Source organism: Crocodylus porosus, unplaced genomic scaffold, assembly GCF_001723895.1.
Source record: "Crocodylus porosus isolate Cpor-Errol unplaced genomic scaffold, CroPor_comp1, whole genome shotgun sequence".
Taxonomy (NCBI): Eukaryota; Metazoa; Chordata; order Crocodylia; family Crocodylidae; genus Crocodylus; species Crocodylus porosus.
Window position 1 is genome coordinate 121,321,415 of NW_017728943.1, and position 10,863 is coordinate 121,332,277.

Sequence of the window (10,863 nt, forward strand, 5' to 3'; positions counted from 1 at the left end):
TCCCCTGTGAGAATGGAATTTCTGGCCATGCTGGCTTACTTACCAGAATCTGTGTTCAGATGCTTGCTTAAGGAAAAACACTTAGACAGCTCATTGTATATGTACATCCACAGAAAAAGTGCCATTTTATTTAAAAAAAAACTATTAAAAATTAAACATTTTAAAACAACCTTTTCAATGTAGTACTGGTGGTGATTTGCCTTTAGTGTAGCCAGAGGGCGGTTAATTGTATGGGAGGCAACCCTTAGAGCAGGAATGGGCAAAATACAGCCCACAGACCAAATCCAGCCCACCAAGCCATTCTATCTGGCCTGTGGGACCCCTAAAAAATGTAGAAAATATTTATCTGCTCCTGGCTGCCTGTCAAAGGTGACAGGAGCCAGGGGCAGTAGGACCCAGGAGGAGCTGGCAGTAGGAGACAGGATCCCAGCCCTGCCCACCTGCAGCCATTTCCCTGCTACCTGCCCCTACCCTGCTCCAGCACCATGTGGCTCCTGGATGCATGGCCAGACCAGGGAGCATGGGAACCCACCAGTCCATAGAGTGTGTGTGCCTGCACACATGGGACATAAAGTGAGTGTGTGTGTGTGTGTGTGTGTGTGTGGGCAGGGGCACTCTGTGTGTGTGTGTGTGTGTGTGTGTGTGAGTGGGGGTGTGTGCAGGCAGGGACAGAGTGTGTGCATGTGTGCAGGTAGGGGCAGAATATGTGTGTGTGAATTCATAGGGTGAGTCCCACATGCACACCCCACCATACACATGTACTCACACCCCCCATGCACACAAATCCACACACCTCAGCCACCCTCCCTTCACACACAGTCTCCCGCACAAACCCCCTACCCACCCACACCCCACATATCCACACATACCCACATGCTTCCACGCCCCTAAAAACCTATACCCCCCCACAATATGCAAGCTTAATATTTCATTTTAAGCTATTGTGCAATCACCTACACATACACTCTACAAAAGCATGCAAATCTGGGCAAAAATATTTTTTGAAATCAAATTAATAAATGTTTTAGATGTTCACTTTTTAGAATATAATTTTGTATTTTTCTGGTTCCAAGGTTGCAAAACCCTTTGCTGAAAGGACTCCATCTGGGGGCACAGGAGGGACTTCGAGTGGCAAAGGTCAGGGATTAGGGGGTGGGACTTATGGTCCCAAGATGGCAACCAGGGGGTGGGGCACTTGTCAAGGGGCAGGGCTACCCATGCAGCTCTCAACAGCTTGCCAAAACTTGGTAAGCAGACTTTCACTCAAAATAATTGCCCGCCCCTGCCTTAGAGGCAGTGGTTGCCATGTTTGCTGTTTGTCAAGATGAGGTATAAGATTTGCAGAAGCCATGGCTGTTATTGGGGCAGGTGGGGTGGGGGTGTGAGGACACGATTCTGGGTTATAACAAAACTCAAACAACATGAATAAATCCTGGTTTGAATACGATCCTAGCAGTATTGTATCTACTACTCGGGAGACACCAGCATGAGATGGGTCTGTCCATCTAACAGTTTTTTAACAGCACTGTGATAGCTTACCATGACACCAGAATTTTCAACAGAGGATGTTCCTGTGTTTAAAGGATGAATGCTACAGAGTTAGGAAAGAGACTGCTGGTCCGGGAGCTTGTTTGTCAGACGCTGGATAGGGAGCTTGGAGTTGAGCCAGGGATAAACACTGGTGCAATAGGTCCTTGCTTCTCTCCCCACTCTTACCTCTCCATGAATGCTTAACAAGTTTGGCAGTAATTGAGAAGCATAGAGCATTCACTGGATCTAGGTTCCAACACCATATTATGTAGGACAGAGCTGCAGCAATGCAGACAGACTGGGAGCTAGTGCTCTCCTTCCACCAGAGAAAGACAAGGATTTTTGCTGCCCTAGGCAAAAAAATATTGCCAACCTCTTTTGTAGCATACCTAAGACTTGGCTAGGGTGGGCATCAGAGCCCTGGAGTGGTGGCTCAGCAGGGCCATAGCTACCTTGTTTGCTTCTTCATATGCTCAGACTCTCCAACTTATTTTTCTCAGGGCAGCAGGGGTGGTTATGATGGACTTTTGGAAAGTTTTACGCATTTCTGGTGAAAGCCCTTTTCTCTAGGGGGCCAAGGCTGTTGGGCCTCCACTTACTCAGCACCTCTGCCTGAGGCAGCCCCCAGGAAGCATGTACAAGGTATGTGCAGACCATTTTTGCTGTCCCTTTCAATTTGCTACACCCTCCTGGCTGTCTGACTGGTTATGCTGGTCTTGCTCTTCTACCAATGCAGCCTCATAGCTTCTTGCTTGCTGTTACTAAGGAGACATTAAGCCACACAGCTCTTTTGATGAATCACATCCTTCATGAAGAAAGGGTCCTTCCTAGAAATACCATACTGTCATCTTCCCAAACTGATGAGCACCAAAAAAGTGTACTTCTGTCCTCTGACTCGTAGAAACAGTAATCAATTACGCAATTCCTTTAAATAATAAGGAACAGGAAGAGCTAATACCATCATCAGTGCATTTAGGCTGATTCAGAGACTTCATCCCCCTTTGTAGCTGGGCACAATTGTTAAGTCTTGTAATGGATATATTACTGTATCATGATGCAGTTATCTACTGGGATGCTCATCTTTTTTACCTTCAAATTTAGGTGGAGTATGCCAAACGTACAAATGAGAGTGAAGCATCACATGACTCTCCGTGGGAAACATGTTTTAACTGCCCTTGGAAAATTTCCATTTTATTATTCAGAAAGAAGTGACATCGAAAATCAGCTTTTAGAAAAAAACCCAAACACAGAACGAGTACAGTATGGGCAACAACAGTACAAGTTTCTTCATGCCATTCTGCCAACATACCTGACCCCTAATTAGGGGTCTGAGTTCTTTAAAGTTTTGAAATTATCTCAGTCTCCAGGGATATGTCAGTCCACTGCTTTTCAATCAAAACTATTAAAAGCAGGGCCAATCATGAGGATTTTTATTTCTTGTTGCAGTGTGTACTTCTGTTTAGTGGAAGTTGGATTAAATAAAAAAAATGCATGATCCTAAAGGTTTTTTGTTTTGTTTTTTAAAATCAAGACATAGCTCAATGTTGAAAAAAATGATTTAAGTACTTAGTAAAATATAGGAACTTACTTATTATCGCCATAGCATTTGTTCTTAAAAGCTGTTTTAGCTGACAGATAATATTGTAGCCTTGAGAAAGAAAAAGGAAATAGCTTAGGGTTTATAGTTTAAAAATGATAATAGATTGATTACTTGTGCAAAGTTTCTCTTTATAGATGGCACTTAGAAACTACTTGCAATAACACCCTAATGTCTTTACCAGGGAGATTTTTCCTCCCTCCTGGAAATTACATCACTCATTTGAAAACAGAACCATGCTGACAAGAATTGAAAAAACAACCACCCCAAAACCAACCCGGCCCCCAACAGCCAGCAGCTTTTTCTCCTCACCCAACCCTTGAAAACAGAAATACAGCTGTTCAGCAAAACAGTTCTTATCATTTACCCAAATGGAAACACTGATCTAATCACTTCAACCTAAGTATATTTTTGAGGGCTTGGATTGCAAAGAAAATTACTTTATGTTGCAATGCACTGAACCCTAATCTTAGTGTCTGTAGAGTCACATATACACAAAAGAGAGAGAAAAACAGCCACTGAAGTGGAAAAGCAGATCTGGTAGGTTGGGGCTAATTAAGAGTGCACAGACAACACTGAAAGTCACTCAACAAATTAAATGAAAACTGGATCTCCTGGTGTCAAAAGACCCCTCTGTGCTTAAAATTAGCAGTGCAGGGAATGCCTGCATGTACAGTGCATGCAGTATGCAGTGTGCAGCATCACAGACAGGTCTGCAGTGTCACAGATTGCACATGTGTGTTCCGATGGACATGCCCATTGATGTCAACACAACAAATGTCTCTCGCTGGTATTTCTAATGCCATACATGAATGCAATATCTGTCATCACATGGAGAACAATAATCACAAGGAATGGCCCAGTTAGGATATATAAATGTTCATTCTAACTGGATGGTGATCTAGTCATTATCATCCATGTTACCTGCAGGTTAGATTGCTGTAATTCATTCTTTTGAATGATGAAACAGAAGTTCGACTAGAACTACAGTTTAGCAGCTATCTTCTAAGCAAGTCTATCTTCTAAGCAAGGAAGCCCATCAATGTACAGCATGTTGGTGTACACCATACTTCACCACTTTGTTCCCCTTTTTAACTTCAGATAACACTTCTAAGTTCTGTTTAGACTTCCAGTGTATTTAAAAGGCTATCATACAGTTGCCTGAGAGACTCTCTCTATGACAACTGTGTGCTTGAAGAAAGTTATGGCTGACAAAGCACAGACTGAAATTTGGGAGACTGGGACACTGCATTTTTAGATGAAGCTGAATCAGAATGGAGCCAGCTGTAGCCATTGTCAGGGTACAGTGCTAAATTTCCCTCTCTTGAAAACTTTTAATTCAGCAGTGAAGGCTGAGGAAAGATGAGCCATCGGTTCTGATAGAGGTGATGCTGCAGAAACGCCCCCTCTAAACTTCAGCAATTAGTCCTACAAGCAGTGTGAATTGTACGTAATGTAACTATGATGCTTAAAATACCCAAATATTATATTATTAAAAAACATATATTATATATTTCACAAGGAGAGTGTGACAGGGTGGCTGAAGCACCCTGACACAGGAACACGACGAGGAATACAAAGAAAATAAACTTACCTGGAGATGCCGAAAAAACTGCACCAAGCTGAGGCAGGAAAGTTGCCATACCCCGGCTAACTAAGGGAACCAGCTGTGGCCGCGGCAGTTCAAAGGCTGCCGCAGCAAGCCCAACTGTGGGAACTTGAGCCTGGGACAGAGAGAACAGTGCAGCAGAATAAGAAAAAAGCCACACCGAAAACCTAAAAGAAAAACAGCTGAGTCAAGAAAACAGCAAATCAGATGCTGCCATGGGGGACACAGCCAGTATGAAAAGGAATTTAAAGGGATGCAAAGGGAACTTCTGGAGTCAGTTCAGAGAAGCGGAGAGTGAGGCAAAGACAGAGAAGACAGCAAGAGACAATGGGAGAAGGGACCAACCCCAAGGCTCGGAGGACAGCCCTGGTCACTTGACTTACCTAGTGAGAGCCAGCAAAAAGATGGAGAAGACTGCTCTGTTGGTGAGTCCAGTCCCGAGGGGTTGAGAAAATCAATTTGGGATCCTAAAGGAGAAAAGAGACATGGACAAGATGATACCCCAAAGAGGGGTAAGTCTGTCCCAACACTAAAGGTAAGGGCAGGATTAGAACCAAGAGGTGGCTGTCTTGGGACCCGTGCAAGGAAGAACAGGGCAAGCAGCCAACTTAGAAGAGGACCCCTGACAAAGAGGGCATAAGATTAAGACCAGACCCTCAGTCCAGTAGGCAAGCAACAACAAGCCCAGAACATCTGGTGTAGTTAGAGCAAGGTATGGGGATGGCGGAGCCCAGTGAAGATAAGTTGACCTCCTGAGCCTTTAACAGATCCTTTTGTCTCCAAAAGTGTTTGGCACCTCTCTCTCTAACATCAAGGCATGGCAGATGATTTTTCAAAGGACAGAATATTACTATACAGCAGAGAGACAACTTGGCTTCAGGCAGCACGCCACTGACCTCTTACAGAGAAAAAAATGTTTTAATAAAAAGCATTTTTCATATCTATTCACATTAAAGTATGAAATAATCACTTTCATTTTTAATATTTTTAAGAAGTGTAATATATACTAATTGAAAGGCCAAACAAAACAACATGACATTCAAGTGTCTTGCAGAAACTGTTTAATATAACCCCAATAGTTTATATTTTGTTAATATATATAAACTAGCTATGAACCTTGGCTCTTGGTGTCTCTGGATTTCACTCAGAAAGGATAGAAATCTGTTCTTTTTGTGAGAATAAAGGAAGTATGCTCAAATATCATTCCTAAAGCTTCTGAATTTCATAAAATAATCCCTGATCCTTATGGCCTTATTTATAAAACATAAAAGGATCCTAAAATAAAAAGTCAGAGCCTGCAAAATATTACCTTGCGATAAAGCACAATCTTGCTTTGTTGGACAACTCTCAAAGTAATAAGGAAGCAAACAGATAAGAGTTTGAGAGGGGTGAACTTCAAAAAGTTTAAAAATTCAGTTCACTTCTGTCCTTGAATGTCTGAATGATTATTTAGGGCAGATTTCCTGCCCTGTACAAACTTCTACTTAAAACCTACCTTATTCTTTTTCTTTCACCAGGGCCTCCTCCTTTCTCTTTAGATCTTATGACCTTCTTCCTGCTTCCCAATAGGTCTCAAAAGATATACCTGAAGAATCAATACATTTTCCATGTCTCAAATTCTGTGAGATTTGAAGATAGCAGGCAGCTCATAAAGAATGCTAGATTACAAAGACCCTAAAATTGTTTTAGCAAAATTAGAAGGCAGGAAAAGGCAAATGTACAAAATCATTGGTATTGTTTGAATTTGAGTGACAGCTTTTTTTAGCCAAACAGGTTCAGAGATCCCTATCTATGTCTTTGGAAAGATTTAGGACTTGCTAAGTGGGGGTGTAGCACACAGTTCCTCAGGCTTTGGAAGTTGGGGATGAGGTGTGGCTGTAGTTGGTGGGAAACACTGAGGATTTGGGCTGGAAATAGGTACACAAAGGAGTAGGACTCACCCTTAGCTTACACTGCTGCTGTCCTCAGTTGACCTGGGGATGGGATAGGGGAGCAGAGCCAGCCAGGGTCTGTAGGGATTGGCTGTGTAAGGAGCTAGGCTTGGCTGGGGACAGTGGCAGCAGCATGCAGTTTTCTCCTTCCAGCCTCTGCTTCATGCCTGCTCAACCTCCCTGCCTTCCCTGCTGACTGGAAACAGGTGCTAGAAGGAGGAACCTGTACACCACTGCCACTGCCACTGCTCCTAGAGGAGCCCAACTCCCCACACAGCTGCTTCCTGTGTGGGGAAGGAATGGATTAGGAGCAGCTCTGGGGCTCCCCCTGTGCCTACATCACAGCAGCTGCGAAGTGTAGTTTCCTCTTTCCAGTGCCTGCTCCTTGCCAGAGGGAGGGATCCTCAGGGGAGGTGGAGGCAGGGAACCTAGATGCCATTAGCTGTGGAGTGTGGCTGTATGGGGTGCTGCAGCAGCAGAGTGAGGCAAGAAAGTCTCCCCCGTTCCTTAATCAGTTGGGGACAGTTGTGGCAGTGGCAGAAAGAGGGTGTGTAAACACTGTTGCAACCCTTTGCATCTGGCCCTGTCTGCATCAACTTAGAAGGCTCTTAAAACGCTAAAACTGGAGGGTGTCACAGGGTGATGGCACAATATGGCCCCAAAGGGGAAAAGGGGAACCCCGGGACCCAAAATAAGGCGGGGGAGAGAAAGAAAGAAGAAAAGAAAACAATAAGTTCCTTACCCACAGCCGACGACACGGGAAAGCCGGAAGTGGTGGCAGGACCCACGCGGCTGATTAGCCGCGTCTTTTTCAGACTATGGCCAGCTGCAATCAATAATGATCGGAGCCAGTGCAGGGGCATGAAGAACACCCCGAGAGAAGAGGAGGGGGAGGAGAGCTGGAGACCAGCCAGGAGGGGAGATGATCCCGAGGCCTCACCCGGAGGCAAAGGAGAGGCTAACAGCCAGCCGTGAAGTTGGAACACATCCCCTGACAGAGGGAAGGATAACGCCTGAGGAGAAGTGGCAGATGCCCGAGCGAGCAACAGCAGAGCCAGGCAAAAGGATCTGGGGACAGAACCTGGCACTTGGAGCCTCCCTGAAAAGAGGGGAACAAAGGAGGATCTGGCAGTCCAGGTGGGATCGGCACGGGTTTGGGGAGCATCCCAGAGTCCATCTCCAGCAGGGAACCTGAATACAAGCAGCAAGAGAGGCTGCAGAGTCCGGGATTCTGCCAGGCGGAATCACTTGGCAAGGGACTGAGTGAAGGGGGGAAAACCCGAGTGTCTGGGAGCATTCCCAAGTGCCCATTAGGGAACCGCTTCACCGAGTCATAGGGGAGCTGCAGAGAGCACTACAAAAGAAGAGAATTTTCTCCAGGACAAGGAGTCCAAATTTTGGTTTTAACCCAGGAGACTCACGGGTAGTATTTTCTTTTGTGTTAGAGGGTCGGGGAGGAACCTTAGAAGGATTCCTTAACCGGCTGGATTAAGAGTCAGGACAAGCCCCACGGGCTCGCCACCAGTTACATCTGGGCATCTCAAGCCAAGGGTCGTCCCCAGGAATCACCAGTAACTCGGCGTAGCTGGATATTAGGGCAAGGTGTAGGGGAGGGCAGAGCCTCGTAGAAGACTATCACCCCAAGAGTCCCAACACCGGATAAGCTAAAGTAGTTGGCCTCTCCACTGAAGGTTCCAGCAAAGTTGTGGCAGGCGAGATAGGGGCGGAGACTACCTTTAAGATTGAGCCGGAATAGACAATTCTCGGGACAAAGTGGCAAGCAAGCCCATACACCAGAGGCCAAGCAGCATGAGACCTAATGTTCGAGGCCTGCTGGTTGCAGGGGGATAGTCATGAAGTCAGTAATTCCTCATGGAGGCAGATGGAAAAGTATAATGAGCACAGTCTTCAACAATGCATATGTAAAATAGCTGTGTCTTCTCCCGTGGTATAATACAGCAAGTTTGCAAGGCTGTACAAGTAAGATACAAAATAAGGAAAAGTTGTTTAACTTACCCGACAGAGAATTTGAAGACCCCAGAAGGGAGCTGTGACTGAAGTAACATTAACTGCATGCTGAATGCTGAGTGATGTTAGAAAGCAGGCGCGAGAAGTCTATGACATGGAATGGGTAAGCAAAGGGGAAACAGCAATGTTTTCAGTCAGCTACATGCTGAATGTACAACCTCACCTTTGCTCTTTGAACCATTCAGCACAACTCCATTTTGGCAGATTAGAAAGTTGTTCAAATTATAAGTAAAAGGAGATTCTTTAGCACTTCTAGCTCTGCATCCTCACCTTACAGTATGAAAACAAGCGTTATTCCTGCACATGCATCCACTAGCCCAACAAGAAGTACTAGAGATGTAGCTAAGGTGCAGTTGAGGTATCTGGGATGCTGTGTGAGCAGAACAGTGTCAGCTCAACTGTCAGAGCCAGGTCCAGCTTTAGCACCAACAGTTAGAGAAAACATCTTTTCTTACTTTTAAACTGAACAAACTTGATGTTGAAAGCCAGTAAGTAGGGAACTCCAGGATAAGTTTTTTACAGAGTACCTTTTCAGAGCAGAACTTTCAGTTCTTAACCTCAGGAAACTCAGGAGCTGGGACTCAGCCATACCCTCTATGTTTATATGGCAGTAAAAGGAGCAAGATTATCAGGCTTTAGTCAGCTAAAAATGTCTAGTCTGAAATGTTAGTCTTCTGTCAAAACCAACAATTGAATTCCCTTTAGGCTTCTAAACAATTTGATGACAACATAAAAATTAATTTTGAAAACACAGCTGCTTGCAATGATTCCCTGATCAGAATGAAAACTAGCGAAATAAATCTAGGAGAAAGAAATGGAACATCTGTTCAAGGAATTCAAATGTCCTCTTTTTCTTTGCTCCCCTTGCTAAGATCACTGGGTAATCTTAATTGATTAGTGGAACCAAAATCTGGAGGAGCACCAATTTTTTACTGTTACGGCCTGTCTTGTCTACTTTGCTTAGTCCTGCTGAATGACGTTTTTTCACAATCAGACATCACCCGGATTCCTTAAAAAAAGAATAGGAAAAAGTAATGCTTTGTAGAAATTCCACACCATTGACAGTAACTTGTGTATAGTGCTCTGTATACTTATCATGTGGACAGATATTTCTCTCTCTAACTAGCAATAAAAGCTATGCTTTGATGAATTAAGAAACCATTTATAACAAAGTAACCCTGGCTAAAATGCCCTTGAGAAGTGTTTTAAGTTGCTGAAGGGTAGCTGCCTTCCCCCCACTCTGCCCACCCAGCATGATGAGCAGCCACCAAGAGGGTGGAAGGTGGTTGGGAGCTGAACCTGGAGCCCCACACGCTGGGGCAGGAACCACCCAGCTGCAGGTTTCCACCAATCCAGCTGTGTGTGTGTGGTACCTGGCATATGTCCCCAAGGCTGATGCCCTTCCCCATGCTACCTGCTACCAGGAGCAGCACAGCAGGGGTAGGAGGAGGAAGAGGAACTGCTGAAGGTTGGGGGAGCTGGGCAGCTGCAGTCACACTGGGAGCAGCCCCACCAGGAAGCTGTGTGTGCTGGCCAGTGGCCAAGGCCATCAGCAGGCACAAGAGCAGTGTGGGTTCAGCCCCACAGAGAGTACCACAGGGGCAGCCATGGGTCAGATGCGGTGGGGGGGAACGAAACCTGCAGTACACAGGCAAAACAAGCTCTGCTGCATGCACCCCCTCCCCACATCCCTGTCCAGCTCCCCCTCCACGCATACCGTCCCCCACACACGATACACAGGAGTAAGACTTTATTTTGAGCTATTATGTAACTGCCTCTAAATTACACTACTCAAAAACATAAATCAGGACAAAAATAATTTTTAAAAGAAAATTAAAATATGTTATTACTAAATGTTTGAGTTTTAGTATATGATTTGTTTTTTATGTATAAGTTGTTAAAAATATATCTTCTGAAAGATTGCGTGTGTGCAGCCTTGTGTGATAGCTCACCAAAACTCACTAAGTGGTCTGCCAGCTAATATAATTGCCCACCCCTCTACTAGAGTAACAGTGCTTCTGTTGAGCCCCAGATAACTAGATGCTATGCTTTTTCATGAACAAATTCCTGGATCAATCCAACTCTATATAAAGCATTCTCCTGAATCCTGAAGACCTGAATATGAATCCAAAGCAGTCCAATATGAGTCAGACTCAGGCAACAGTGAA